The sequence below is a fragment of the Macaca fascicularis genome, chromosome 5 (assembly GCF_037993035.2).
Source record: "Macaca fascicularis isolate 582-1 chromosome 5, T2T-MFA8v1.1".
In the NCBI taxonomy this organism is placed as follows: domain Eukaryota; kingdom Metazoa; phylum Chordata; class Mammalia; order Primates; family Cercopithecidae; genus Macaca; species Macaca fascicularis.
This window is the reverse complement of record NC_088379.1, coordinates 69,254,957-69,271,338: the sequence shown is the minus strand read 5'-3', so window position 1 is coordinate 69,271,338 and position 16,382 is coordinate 69,254,957. Positions and strand designations below refer to the sequence as shown.

The following is a 16,382-nucleotide window of genomic DNA, read 5'->3' as shown; positions in this document are numbered from 1 at the left end:
CTTCTGAACTTGTGATCCACCTGCCTCGGCCTCCCAAAGTGCTGGGATTACAGGCATGAGCCACCACGACCGGCCATGAATTATATTTATTTTTATGATTTCTTCAAGGTATTAAATAGAGAAGTGGAATAAATAATGATTTTTCAAGAGTGATTACATTTCAATCAATATAGGTATATTCCTTATGCCATTTATATGCCTACTACAAGGCCAGGCAATTACTCCATTTTTGCTCCCAGATCACACTGGCAAATCTCAAGGACACCACATGATGTACAGTAAATAATACTTAAAATTTGACAGCAGACTTTTGTTCCTTTCCTATGTTTTCTTCCTAACTTGAACATTCCTTCTATTGGTCCATTTAGCTTCGGGAAATACTTGGCTCAATAGTATAAATTTCCTTTGTTTTAATTTGAAAAACTAAATAATGATTATTCCTTGTGGTTAATCTCTAATCCCATAGAAGGATGTCCTCAGACAATTGCCTGATAGTCCCATAAAGCACATCTTGGGTATAAAGTATCATAATCCTGAACTATTCCAGGTGAAAGGCACGGTAAGCATCTTTCCTTTTTATCCCTGTGATTCTCTCCGTGCTTGTAAACCATAAATTAAGAATGCAAGATTTGCTGTCACACTGCTTGTGTTTGAAACATAGTTCAGGCCGGGCGCGGTGGCTCACGCCTGTAATCCCAGCACTTTGGGAGGCCGAGGCGGGCGGATCACAAGGTCAGGAGATCGAGACCACGGTGAAACCCCGTCTCTACTAAAAATACAAAAAAAAAAAAAAAAAAAAAATTAGCCGGGCGCGGTTGTGGGCGCCTGTAGTCCCAGCTACTCGGGAGCCTGAGGCAGGAGAATGGCGTGAACCCGGGAGGCGGAGCTTGCAGTGAGCCGAGATCGCGCCACTGCACTCCAGCCTGGGAGACAAAGCGAGACTCCGTCTCAAAAAAAAAAAAAGAAAAAAGAAAAAAAAAAAAGAAACATAGTTCAACCAGCTGTTTGCTATATGACCTTGGACAAGTTATAGAAAGTCAATCTTTCTGTGACTCAGTTTTCTTATCTCAAAAATGTGGATGATAACATTGCTTATCACAAAGAATTGTTGTAAAATTAAATTAGTTAATGCATGAACAACAACTTAGAATAGTGTATATTGCACAGTAAAGTCCATATGAGCTTTTGCTATTATTATTCCTGTGGTAGGGTTTCTAGTTTATTCTAGTATATGAATATCATTATACATTATATACATTATACACATTATATACCTTTATAATTTAGCTATATGAAAACAAGGAGACACCATTCATTCTTCCATAGAGATTCACTACAAATTATACTAGGGACATGTACTAAAACAATGTGGCATAAATACAAATGGACAATATAAAATCATGTACAATAAGCTTATCTCCAGGTGAACCCTAGATTTTACTTTGCCCTTTGGAGGTACCATACAATAAGTTACCAACACAAGCAAGTATTTTCACTGGTCACTTTAAATTTAAAAGAAGAATACTGTCAACAAAAATTTTGGCACATTGCTTAACACATACTATGTGCCAAACAAATATCAAGTTTCTTTTTTTTTGTTCTTTTACTCTGGGAATATATAAATGAAAATCATAGGTACACATTTTCCATTTAACCTGGCTCATCATTGCCATTATTGACACTAGGCATTGTCTGCTTATTCCCCAAAATAAAAACTACAGATTAAAGGAGGATGGATAAATGAAATGTGTACATAGAAAGCAATGCAATGGAAAGTAGAGTAAAATGTAAGGTAGGAAGTTTGAGGCAAAAGAAATAACCAGGGTTCATATCGGCCTTCAAGAGTGCAATTGCTGTGATACTGCACATTGAATGATGGAGGTCAGAGCTAGTGTAGTGGCAATGACAGTAATAAGGGAGAATGTTCATCATATTCATGATAATTCTGAAGTTCAGACTAGGAAGATTTGGGGAACTGAAAAATAAAATTGGTGATTTTTCATTATGTTGAATTTTTAATGATGCTTTGATAACCAAACATAATCATTGTGAAGGCAGTTGGCCTGGAACTGAAGTTAAAATATAAAAGGAGGTCCATAATATTCATCATTTCCTATAGAAATACGGCAGGAAAAAAGATGACTCCAGAAAGAATAAGGCTTAGAATTAGTGTACTGTTCAAATTATAGAATCCACTGAAAGTTGTCATAAGAATGAAAGCATGTTTAACAATATCCGAAGAAAAATGGAGAAAAGGTATGAATTAGCCTTGCAGAGAGAGCATGTTAGAAAGCTCTTGTATGTGAAATAAATTCACTTTATTTTGGAAGATATTTCTCACAATAGGTATATGTAGTATAAAGGACTAATATACATCATTTGTAACTGACATTTTAAAGGAAGGCAGAAAAGATATATTTACTAATTTAAGAACTAAAAGTAAATTCAGACTTAACATAACAACATAATTTATAAACAGTTAACTTACTCCTGGAAAGAAACATAATATCCTTGTAATTTCCAGTCTTAGTTAAAGTGTTGAGTGCTGGAAGTAAGTATTTAGTCAGTTCCCCGACATTATTAATTTATTACATAATCTCTGAAAGTTTCTAAATTCTAAGTACCAACATATATATAGTCATCACATACAAGACTAAGTCAACACTGGAATAAAAAGAAGAACAAAAAAGAAAGCAGTAAGAGTGAAGTGGACAAACTAAAAAATGCATACACCTGTGGCCCAACATCAGCCAAAGTTATTACTAATGCTCTGTGGCAGCGTCTAAATTGTCCATCCTCATCTTGTGGCAAAACATGTATTCTACTTTTGAGACAAAGTTTCGCTCTTGTTGCCCAGGTTGGAGTGCAATGGAACAATCTTGGCTCACCACAACCTCTGCTTCCCAGGCTTAAGTGATTCTCCTGCCTCAGCCTCCCGAGTAGCTGGGATTATAGGCATGTGCCACCACGCCCGGCTAATTTTTGTACTTTTAGTAGAGACGGGGTTTCTCCATATTGGTCAGGGTAGTCTTGAACTCCCAACCTCAGGTGATCCATCTGACTTGGCCTCCCAAAGTGCTAGGATTACAAGCATGAGCCACCGTGTCCGGCCTTAACACTAGCTAGCAAAAACAGATCATGGAAATTTTGTTTTATCTTCCACTATATTGTTTTTTATCAGTTTCTAGTTTTAATGGATATACGTTGTACATGTCATCACCTACAGTTATTCTTATCAGTAATGAAGGGAATGCAATTGTCCTATATTATATTAATAAGTTAGTCAAGTTTCAAAACGGAACTGAAATAAAAACAGTGAGTCAATTGATATTATCTCACTGGGCAATTGAATCAAACTACAAAATTGTATCATACTATTAATTTTATGTGGCGATTACAAAATGACATTAGTATTAGCATTCAAGTGAGTGCATAATTTTTCAAAGCAGTTTGAAATATAGAAATATTTTATTGTTATAACAAATAATTTGGATTAACATTATTTCAGAAACAATCATTTCAGGTCTTTGATGTGAAAAGGGAGAAACCAAATCAAGAATTTAACAAGTAAGACCGGCCTACATCAATACCTAGTATATCATTGGTTTAGAAATTGAAATGAATTTTAAAGGTATAAATATGTGGCTATATATACTTGGAAATCCTCTTCAGTTATTAGCAATAAATTATACTAAGTCAATATAATCAGAGAACATGAACAAGGTTAGCAAAGTATTAGGAGAAAAAAAAAGCAATAACGAGGCAGAAACTATGGAATATTCACATTCTTACATCCAAAGTAAATGATATTAAACAAGAATATACCTGGCATTTGATAAATAGCAGAGCCTGGCTAATTCTAAACCATGAAGTCAACATTTTCAGTTGCTCTGGTTAATAACTATCATCTCAGATGTGAAAACACATTGAAAAAATTCCCACTTGAATAAATAAAAGTCTCTGGGAACATTTCTAGGGGTTTTGTAGCTATAATATTAAAGAAGAATTACATTGGAACTTTGAAGAAATGTGAGTAGAAGATAAAAAATGAGATTACATGGTTTTGTTTACCACTTTCTATCTCATTCACAATTTTTTAACCACATGAATGTCCTTCCTTCCATGTCAGATCTTATACTTTTTGGTCTTTCTATTTGGATTCTCTTCCTCAGAGATTTTTGTGACTTTATAGCTGTTAGTCCAATATGTCTGAAGCACCTATGAAAAGCCTTCCTTGATAACTCCATCTAAATAAACACAAAATCACTTTCCAATCCCTTATTCTGCTTTATCTGTCTTCATAGATCACATCACTATCTTACTCTGTGTATCTAGTTATCTATCTACCAATATCTATCATCTATTTGTGCCTATTCCAATAGATTTAATGCTCCATGAAAACAGAGATTTTGTTTAGTTCATTCATTCTTGTACTTGTAAATTTAGCTCTTATATGCATATAGATTCATGATGGGGAATTTTGAAGATGATAATAAATAGTATTAATATACTACACTATATTATTATTTGATATTAATTATGTATACTGGTATACTAATAACATCCAACTCAAATAATTTTCAAATAAGTAGGTTTAAAAATAAAGATGGCTGGATGTAGTGGCTCACATCTGAAATCCCAGCACTTCAGGAGGCTGAGGTAGGAGGATCACTTGAGCCCAGGAGTTCAAGACCAGCCTAGGCAACACAGTGAGACTCTGACTCTACAAAAAAAAAAAAAAAAAAAAAAAAAAAAAAAATTGCCTGGTGGGGTGGTGCAGGCTTGTAGTCCAAGCTACTCGAGAGGCTGAGGTGGGAGGCTGAAGTTGGAGGCTGAAGTGGGAGAATTGCTTGAGCCCAGGAGATCAAGGATGCAGTGAGCTGTGATCATACCACTGCACTTAAGCCTAGGTGACATATACTGGATATACTATTTCAAAAAAAAAAAAAAAGAAAGAAAGAAAATTAATAAATAAACAGGATAAAAGAGATACGAAAATATTTACTATTTATTCTTAATTAGCACAAAGGTCTGTAACAATTGTAGATATTATAAACATGTTTTGTTTTCAGAGTAAGGGAAGAGCATATGTGTAGATCACATATTATCTCAGAGAAAGTGATTTCATTTGGAAGTTCTTCACTTTTACAATTCATTAACCATATGGGTAGAGAGTCTAGGTGAACGACGCCATTCTCCAGCTAGCTGCATTTCATAAAGTTAATTTACTTTAAGCAATTTAAAGAGTACACGCTAAATAGATTTGATTAAAACATTTTTAGGTAAGAACTTCCTAGGGCATCTTCTTGTTAACCATAATCTAAAGGAATTCTGCTAAAGCTATCTTTACCAAATTTTAGCAGTATCCTTCCTCCCTCCCTGCGAATATTAAGTACAGTCCTCACTACATTAGCGGTTTCATCAAGTGCAAAAGAATGTGTTGTCATTCACTCTTTCTCTGCACTGATTGAGCAAACCAATATTTGTCATTTCATCAAACAAGTTAACTAATTGTGCTGATCTGAATCAAGTACTTTCATCAGGATTCCAATTCTCGTCTGAGCTAACAACTGGATCTTTTGTTATGCCCAGACCGTTTGTTCCCCAAAGAAGACCACCAGAGTCCAGAGTCAAAGCCAAGCGGCAAGGATCTTTACTACAAGTTCGAACTTGGTCCCTCCATTCCACAGCGTACAAGAGGGCCCCGAACAATGCGAGTGCTTGCTTTTTATAGCCCGATGTAAACAGGATATGTAAAGTTACAGGGGAACAAGGTAATTCTCTCGGTTACAGCACATTTAGCATTTTTTATTGGTTCCCGCTGTGTCCTTATCGGGGATTTCCTAGGTGGTGTTTTTCTGAAGTTTGAGAGAAATATGGAGGAATGTGTTTGTGCTGGGCTCAGGAAGTTGGGAGATATATGGGGGATGTGCCTCATTCCTTTCACTTTATGGGGTGCATATCTTTGACACACCTTGATTTCCATAGGAACTTCCTTAAATGAGTATTCTACAAGAGAATGGGTGTTGTTGTTGTTTTAATTTTAAAACTAATTTGCCTAAACACGTCACAATGTCATTGACTTTTGCTTAATGGTGGTCAATATCCAAATATGTTTCTTATGCAGTAGCCTAATTGCTAAGTACATTTAAGACTTTTATCTTTGTCCATTTTGTAGATGTATCCTCATTTTTTCCACTAGAATTTCATCAGCTGCAAGTTTGTCACCGTTCATAACTTTGAATTTAGGAACACCCATCGGTTAACAAAGTAGCATGTTTTGGTTTGGCTGGGATGAATTCAGACTACACAGCGAAAGCAGCAGGCTGACCATCCTAAGGCTCTATCATTGACTACAAGACAGTGAGGTACCTGGATAATCAATTGCTCCAGAAATTTCCCGTGTCAAATACTCTTGAATATGCCATTTCCAATTTATCAATAAACTCTTCTGAGCTAGTTTATCACAACTCAGCTATTTATTTACTGTTTTTTATATTACCCAGAATTATCTGATGCTCTTCCTTGGGGAAAGCACTCTTTTTCTCTTCCCACACTAAGTAATATTTGAGCAATTTACTTTCACTAAGTATATAACAACCAGTCCCATTGGGCAGCTTTAGATCTAAGACCCCAGCAATCTCCGCTGAACACCATTATTTGATTTCCTTAGATCTAAGGCTTGTGTTCCAGATTGAAACACTTTTGAAATCATCTGTGCAAACAGATTGTAAGGCCGAGTGACTCAGCCTAAGCCATAGACTTCTGAAATCTGTAATGGTGTCTGTACTGGACTGTATTTAAATCAAATTTTTTTCTGAGGACTTCTGAATATGGCCCAATAGTTTTCTAAAAAGGAATGGAATTCATCAAATCCTGTATAATCTTACCAGGCTCTGAGCTTCCCTCATGGCAAGGTCAGTATAATACTTTATTTCTCACAATTTAGGGAATGATTAAGTAAAAAAGAAAAAAAGTCTAAAAATTACTTATGCGGAAGGTGACATACAGAAAGTTTGAGAAACAATGGTCTATAATTTTTATTTTTATATATAGATATCTGTTTTTTCTGTGCCACTTATTGGAAAGGCTATTATTTCTACATTATTCAAACTTGGCACCTTTTTCAAATAGTTTCAATTGTGTGCATATATTTGTGTGTGTATATATGTATCTATGAATATATATTGATCTATTACTGGACTCTCTTCTGTCCCATTAATCTATATTTTCATACTTGCACCAATACTAGGCAGTAATTTGAAGGCAGGGAGTTTAAGTCTTCCAACATTCTTCTTCTTCAAAATCATTTATCTATTCTAGGTTTTTTGAATTTGCATATAAATATTAGAATGTTTGCCATTAAAAAAAAACCCCTGGTGAAATAATGGTTAGAAAACTCACCAATCCTTAGTACCTTGTAGAATATTGCTTTTACAGATAAGCCAAAATAAGACAATATTCAGAAAGCAATAACTGACAGGCTAACTAGTCACCATGATTAGGATTAAATGGTGAAAAAGAGATTTGTATAATCCAAAAGAAAAGTGGTATTAAGGGAAAACAGAAAAGACTGGTTCTCCTGTTTCCTTCAATATTTCATTTCTCTGAAGAATAAAATCTAGGAAAGATTCAGGCCTGCCTTCTTCGCAAATTTACCAGTGTGTAAATCATACTCTTTTAGGAGAGAACAATTATAAAATTAAAATTTTCTTGTCAGAATGATGGGAATACAGCTGGATTTTTTTTTAACGTTTTATATTGCTATAATGTTGCTTGTGTAAATATTTTACATAATCTGCTAAAAAAATTTACATAATCTGCATAAAAGCAGATTCTCAAACTTTTAGAATTCTCCTAAGATGAAAATGATAGGCAAAACATGGTTTATTCTCTATAGGCTTAAAACATATTTCAACTTTGCTATGTTGAAAAGGTATGACTCATACTTAATAGGATAGATGGTGCACTGAGGAACAGTTAAAATGATCTGATAAGGTGAGCAAAATAATTTTTGGGAGAATAATGATAAATTTTCAACAAAAGCAAAACTTATGAAGGTTACCAGACATTTTATATGTCATGAAAAGTAATTTGTGATGGAACAGCCAAATGGGATAGTGAAAATTGCAAGTTTTCCTCTATATATCATAAGCTTAACAATGAAGAGAACTATATAGTAGGGAAATAATGGATCAGAACATAAAATTTATGGGAACACAGGTAAGTTTATCAAAAATATTTAGTGATGAATTATAGATACATGAAATGTATCAAATATTCTTACCTAAGTAAACAACCAAATATATTTAACACACAGTATTAATACCAACAAGCCCTGTTATTTAATACTGGATAAAACATTTATACTATGGAGTGATAAAATGAGTCTTTATGAAATGATGTCGGTAAAAGGTTAAATTAAACTCAGGGAACAAACTTATGTCCTGTTCTTTTACATATGCTCTGAGGACAATGTACATATTTAGTCTTTTATAACTCAAAGAAGCACCATATTCTCAAAAAATTATATGATTTGCTAGTGTTTCAATGGTCAGTGAAATAAAAGGTGATGGAGGAATAGAACAGCACTAAAATTTCCTAAATAAGTGAGACTCATAGTTACATTGAATGAGCAAGTTTTGTTGAACTTTCTTGTTTTGGATTTTTAAACAAATTATTAGCTGCAGCCAGATACAATGCATTGTAATATAAAATATTTTGGTTTGTAATTTAGAGACCAGAGTCTTATCTTTAACAGTAATTAGCTTTGCCACCATTTTTGTGATCTTGGTTTGTAAACTTTTCTCAGGGTTATGGTATCCTCCTCAACAAAATTTGAGAGCTAAAATTATATGTTACAAAGTTACATTATCAAAAATGTTTAGGGAGGAATTATAGATATATGAAATTAATTAAATATTGTTAGCTAAGTTGTTGGGAACAGGCCCCAAAATCTGGCCATAAACAGGCCCCAAAACTGGCCATAAACAAAATCTCTGTAGCACTGTGACATGCTCGTGATGGCTATGACACCCACGCTAATGACTGTGGGTTTACCAGAATGAGGGCAAGGAACACCTGCCCCATGCCAGGTGGAAAACTGCTTAAGGCATTCCTGAACCACAAATAATAGCATGAGCGATCTGTGCCTTAAGAACGTGTTCCTGTTGCAGATAACTAGCCAGAGCCCATCCTTTTGTTTCCTGTGTTAATCTATCATCTATAGAAACAATGCTTATCACTGGCTTGCTGTCAATAAATATACGGGTAAGACTCAGTTTATGGCTTTCAGCTTTGAAGACTGTCAGCCCCCTAATTTCCCACTCCACACTCTATATTTCTGTGTGTGTATCTTTACTTCGTCTAGCACTGCTGGGTTAGGGTCTCCATGACCAAGCTGGTCTCAGCAAGTGGTGCCCATACATGGGGCTTGAACCTAGGTTGAAGGGTCACCAGAGCAACAGTTGGGGAACATGGAACTACACTGGAGGACACCCAAGTACTCTTAAGCAATCCCAATGGTGAGTAAGAAGGGGAGGTAGGAAGCATCAGGGTAACAGTGAGACAAGTGTAGGTTCTGGTTCATCCCACCATGGAATCTTTTCATACTAATGAAGAGGAGGAAGGAGAGTATAACAAAGTAACAGAAGAGGTGACAGAGCAGATTTGCTTGCCAACTAAAGCTAAAGTGGCAAAGGAGGGAGAGGTTTGTCCCTACCCTTTTGCAACCCCACATTATTTTGAAGAAAAAGAGTGGCCTGACCCTCCAGATCTTTCTTTTCTGGGGGACACTGAGCAAAAAATAGTTGCCCCAGTGACTGTTTGAGCCGCACCTCAAGCAACCACTCTCAGTTCTATTCAAGCAGGAATTCAGCTAGCTATACAAGAAGGTGACATAGAGGCTTGGCAGTTCCCTGTTAAGATATACTCCCAAATCAACAGGGAAATATTTGAGCCTTTTCCTTTTAAATTGCTCAAAGAATTTAAACAAGCTATTAATCAGTATGGACCAGGTTCTCTTTTTGTAATGGGACTGTTAAAGAACATTGCTGTTTCCAGCCGGATGGTTCCTAATGACTGGGATGCTCTTAGTCGAGCTTGCGTGACTCCTGCTCAGTTCTTACAGTTTAAAACTTAGTGGGCAGATGAAGCTTCCATTCAGGCTGCTCACAATGCCCAGGACCAATCTCAAATTAACATAACTGTAAACCAACATTTGGGGGTTGGCTGCTGGGCTGGTTTAGATACACAAGCGGTCATGCAGGATGATGCCATAGAGCAGCTTAGAGGCGTGTGCATTAGAGCTTGGGAAAAAAACACTTCAGGAGGAGAACAATACCCTTTCTTTAGTGCTGTAAAACAGGGACCAAAAGAACCACATGCAGATTTTATAGCTCAGTTACAGGAATCTCTTTAAAAAGTGGTTGCAGATTCAGCTGCTCAGGATATAGTGCCGCAGTTATTAGCTTTTGACAGTGCTAATCCCCAGTGCCAGACTGCTCTGCGGCCTATTAGAGGGAAAGCATATTTAGTTGATTATATTAAGACCTGTGATGGTATCGGAGGTAATCTGCATAAGGCTACTCTGCTAGCATAGGCAATGGCAGGACTGAGAGTGGATAAAAGAAATACTCAGTTTCCTGGAGCTTGTTTTAACTGCGGAAAGCATGTCCCTACTAAAAAAGAATGTAGAAAAAAAAAAAAAAAAAAAAAAACAGCGAGTCAGGCCACCAGTTGAGGGAAGAAAGGAAACTGCTGAGCCTGGAATATGTCCAAAATTCAAAAAAGGAAAACACTGGGTTAATCAGTGTCACTCTAAAGTTTGCTAAACATGGGAACCCAATTTCAGGAAATGCCATGAGGGTCCTGTCCTGGACCCCGTTCTAAACTGGGACATTTCTGGTTCAGACCATTTCCTCACTCCTGTACACAATGCCTGTCCCCTGCGATAGCCGGTAGTGCTGCAGTAGATTTATGCTGCACAAAAGCTGTGAGCCTTCTGCCTGGGGAACCCATGCAAAAAGTGACAACAGAAGTCTGTGTGCCCTTGCCAGCAGGGATGGTAGGATTACTTCTAGGCAGGTCTAGTTTAAATTTAAAAGGAGTGCAAGTATGTACAGGAGTCATTGATTCAGATTACAATGGGGGAATTCAAATTGTTATATCTACTTCTGTTCCCTGGAAAGCAGAGCCAGAAAAGAGTATAGCACAGCTCCTGATGGTGCCATATGTAGAAATGGGGAAAAGTGAAACTAAATGAATGGGAGGATTTGGAAGCACAAATAAACATGGGAAAGCAGCTTATTGGGTGAATCAAATTACTGATAAATGTCCTACCTGCAAAATAACTATTCAGGGAAATAAATTGAAAGATTTGGTAGATATAGGAGTGGACATTTCAATCATTTCTCTGCAGTACTGGCCATCCACATGACCAATTCAACCCACTCAATTTAACATAGTTGGAGTTGGTAAAGTCCCTGAAGTATATCAAAGTAGTTACATTACATTTTGCATTGTGAAGGGCCCGATGGACAACCTGGTACTATTCAACCAATTATAACTTCTGTACCTATAAATTTATGGGGAAGAGATTTATTACAACAATGGGGAGTACAAGTTATAATTCCAGAACAATTATATAGCCCTCAAAGTCAACATATGATGCATGAAATGGGGTATGTCCCTGGTATGGGAATAGGAAAAAAATTGCAAGGTTGGAAGGAACCGCTTCAAGTGGAAAGACAAAGTCCTGCCAAGGTTTAGGATATCATTTTTGATGGTGGCCATTGTTAAGCCTTCAGAACCTATATGTCTATAATGGTTAACAGATTTGGATAGAACAATGGCCACTAAGTAAAGAGAAACTGGAGGCTTTAGAGGATTCAGTTGCTGAGCAATTAGAAAAAGGACACATAGCCTCAACATTTTCCCCTTGGAATTTTCCAGTTTTCATAATTAAGAAAAAATCAAGTAAATGGGGAATGTTAACTGACTTAAGGGCCATTAATGCAGTTATACAACCTATAGCGGCATTACAGCCAAGATTGCCTTCTCCTGCTATAATTCTGAAAAATTTGCCTTTAATAGTCATAGATTTAAAAGACTGTTTCTTTACTATCCCCTTATCTGAGCAAGACTGTGAATGGTTTGCATTTACAATTCCTGCGGTAAACAACCTGCAGCCTGCTAAGCATTTTCGTTGGAAAGTGTTGCCACAAGGCATGTTAAACAGTCCAACAATTTGCCAGACTTATGTAGGGCAAGCAATTTAACCTATTTGTAAAAAATTTTCACAGTGTTACATTATTCATTATATGGATGATATATTTTGTACTGCCCCCACTCGAGAAATATTACTTCAATATTATGATCACTTGCAAAATTTAATTTCTCATGCTGGTTAATTATAGCTACTGACAAAAATCAAACTACTACTCCTTACTTCTACTTAGGGACCTTAGTAAATGAAACTACAATAGTGCCACAGAAACTAACCATACCTAAAGATCAATTGAAAATATTAAATGACTTTCAAAATACTAGGGGACATTAATTGGATATGACCTGCTCTAGGCATTCCTACCTATGCCATGAGTAATCTATTTTCTATCCTTAGAGGAGATCCTCAGCTCACTATCCCTTGGCAATTAACAAAGGAGGCTGAGGCAGAGTTACAGCTATCTGAGAAACAGTGCATAAGACTCAAATAAATAAAACAAACCCAGAGAAGACTCTAGATTTGCTATTTTTTTTTTCAACTCACCATTCACCTACTGTTGCTATTGTTCAAGAGCAAGATCTTGTAGAGTAACTTTTTCTTCCACATACTAATTCATGGACTTTGACTTATTATTTGGATCAAATCACTGCTATGATAGGAAATGAGAGAACTTGGATTGTTAAATTACATGGATATGATCCTGGAAAAATTATTATCCCTTTTAAAAAAGCACAAATACAACAGGCTTTTATAAATAGTCTTACTTGGGAAACCCATTTAGCTGACTTTGTGGATATTCTCTATAACCATTTTCCAAAAATGAAACTCTTCCAATTTTTAAAATTAACTAATTGGATTCTCCCTAAAACAACTAAATTTAAACCAATTGAAGGTGCTGAAAATGTGTTCACAGATGGGTCTAGTAATGGTAAAGCTTCTTGTTCTGGCTCGAAACGTAAGGTTTTCCGGATGCCCTATGTTTCAGCTCAAAAAGTGGAGCTTGTAGCTGTAATTGAGGTATTGACTGCTTTTGCTGTGCCTATGAATGTGATTTCTGATTCTTCACATGTGGTTCATTCCACACAATTAATTGAAAATGCTCAGCTATGATTCCACACAGATAAGCAATTGATTACTTCATTTACCCAATTGCGAACAGTAGTTAGGAGTAGAATGCGCCCTTTTTTCATCACTCATATTAGGGCTCATACACATCTTCCAGGACCTTTGACTGCAGGGACTCAAATGACTGACCACCTTGTTGCTACTGGAATATCTAATGCTAGACACCTTCACAATTTAACCCATGTTAATGCCTCTGGTCTTAAACACAGGTAAAGCATTATCTGAAAAAAAAAAAAAAAAAGCTAAAGCTATTATCCACTGCTGCCCAACTTGCCAAATTGAGCATTCCTCATCTTTTACAGGAGGAGTTAATCCTGGAGGATTGGAACCTAATTCTCTTTGGCAAACGGATGTCACACATATTTCCTTGTTTGGGAGGCTAGCTTCTGTACATGCATGTGTGGGCACCTTTTCTCACTTTGTCTGGGCTACATGCCAATCAGGAGAGTCTTCTGCCAGTGTTAAACATCACCTTTTGCAGGGTTTTGTGGTGATGGACATTCCAGCTTCTATTAAAACAGACAATGCCCCAGGCTATACTAGCCAAGCTCTAGCTGCATTTTTCTCTATACGGAATATTAAACACATTACTGGTATCCCATATAATTCTCAAGGACAGGCCATAGTGAAAAGAATGAATCTCTCCCTGAAACAGCAGTTGCAAAAGCAAAATGGGGGAAACAGTGATTATGGGTCTCCATATATGCAATTGAATCTCGCATTATTGATTTTAAGTTTTTTGAGCCTGCGTAAAGGCCAGATGCTATCAGCAGCTGAACAGCATCTACAGAAACCAGCTGCAAAGACATAAGCGGAACAACTGGTTTGGTGGAAAGATCTGATAACAAAATGTTGGGAAATAGGTAAAATAACAACTTGGGTTAGAGGTTATGCTTGTGTTTATCCAGGACTGAATCAACAGCCAATTTGTGTGCCATCAAGACACCTGAAACCTTATCATGAGCCAGATGCCAAAGAAGAGATTCTGAGAGGAACCCGAGAACCCCCAGTTGCAGCCATGTCAAGACTGATGCTGAGGAGGACCCCAACTGTCATAAGCAACACCCATCAAACACAGCCACCTACCTGGGGACACATCAATAAACTGTCGCAGATAGTGGAAGAAAACCTGAGGAAAGCGGGACAACCAGTCACAATGGGTAATTTAATGATAGCTATGATAGTGGTGATCACCATTGCCATGAGTATTCCTTTAGCAAGGGCTGACACAGAGAACAATTATACTTTTTGGACATATTTACCTTCTCCACAACTTCTACAGCCTGTAACTTGGCCGTACTCCTCCAATGGAGTTATATGCTAATGATAGCTCTTAGATACTCAGTCCTACAGATGGTAGAGGCCCATCTCACCCACATGAGGAAGGAATTGTTATGAATATTTCTTTAGGATTTGAGCATCTGCCTATCTGTTTGGGAAAGGCGACTAGTTGCCTGCCTCTTCACTATCAATCCTGACTGGCAATAATGCCTGGATGTAACCACTCTATTACACAGTTATACATGCTTTTTGGTCACAGTATTTACCATAATAAATCTGCTCCTATAATTGAGGTATACCACCCTCAAAAACCTGTTTGTAAACAGAATTGGACCTGGCCAGAAAAAATGAACGTACTTATTTGGGAAGGTTGCATTGAAGAACAGGCAGAAGTGCTGCACAATTATTCCTATGGAATCCTTATTGATTGATCCCCTAAGGGGATGTTTAGCTTGAATTGCACCTCTCAATCTGCATGCCATGGCTACATTACGTTCAGCTGGTCTGAATGTAGATGGTAGAAACAGTAAGAAATACAGCAAGAGTTCCTGGAAGAATGGTTGTATAGTGGCACCTGAACCTCAAATGATATGGCTTGTTCTAGGAGCCAAACATAGAATTGGTGGAAATTATTATGTCTCTTAATTAGATTAACATTTGGGAAAGAATAAAAAAGCATCTAGAAGGACACTCTACAAACTTGTCTTTGGATATTGCAAAATCAATAGTAAAAGAACAAACATTTAAGGTATCCCAGATACACCTGACCTTAATGCCAGGAACTGGAGTGCTTGAAGCTGCTGCAGATGGATTAGCAGCCATTAGCCCATCAAAATCAATAAAAACACTTGGAGGCTCTGTGATTTTAAAGATGATTGTGCTTTTAATCTGTGTTGGTCTTTGTATATTCTGCAGAATGCAGATCCCAACTCCTACAAGACGTAGCTCACTGTGATAAAGCCGCCTTTGCTTTTATCGTCTTGCAAAAACAAAAAGGGGGCCATGTTGGGAACAGGCCCCCAAATCTGGGCATAAACAGGCCCCAAAACTGGCCATAAACAAAATCTCTGTAGCACTGTGACATGCTCCTGATGGCTATGACGCCCACGCTGAAGGTTGTGGGTTTACCAGAATGAGGGCAAGGAACACCTGCCCCTTGCTGGGTGGAAAACTGCTTAAGGTGTTCTTGAACTACAAACAATAGCATGAGCAACCTGCACCTTAAGGACATGTTCCTGCTGCAGATAACTAGTCAGAGCCCATGCATTTTTTTCCCATTTTAGTTAATATGCAATCTATAGAAACAATGCTTGTCACTGTCTTGCTGTCAATAAATATGTGGGTAAAACTCAGTTCGTGGCTCACAGCTCTGAAGGCTGTCAGCTCCCTGATTCCCATTCCACACTCCATATTCCTGTGTGTGTGTCTTTAATTCCTCTAGTGCCGCTGGATTGGGTCTCCAAGACCAAGCTGGTCTTGCCACTAAGTAAATAAACAGTTAAAGATATTAAAAACACAATATTGATACTGTGTTTGTAAATATCTTTGTAGGATAATAATAATAATGATTACTTAATAATAGAAATAAGCATAGAAATAAGTCATGGGTCCAGTTTTCTACTTATTAAATGTATAGTCCTGGAAAAGTAATTATTATTGTTATCTCTGTATGCCTTTTCTTATTTAGAAAATAATTTGATGAGGACCAAAGCCATTTAGGATTATTTATAAATTCTAAGGCACTAATGTC

General features: G+C 37.0%; 1 long non-coding RNA gene across 1 annotated transcript; it reads left to right on the top strand.

Moving 5' to 3' along the window:
• The first annotated feature begins 462 nt into the window (after positions 1 to 462).
• Positions 463 to 15,227, top strand: LOC141410378 (uncharacterized). Its single transcript, XR_012435323.1, has 3 exons — positions 463 to 559; positions 5,593 to 5,774; positions 14,260 to 15,227. It is a non-coding gene; the product is annotated as an uncharacterized lncRNA (long non-coding RNA).
• The last annotated feature ends 1,155 nt before the right edge of the window (positions 15,228 to 16,382 follow it).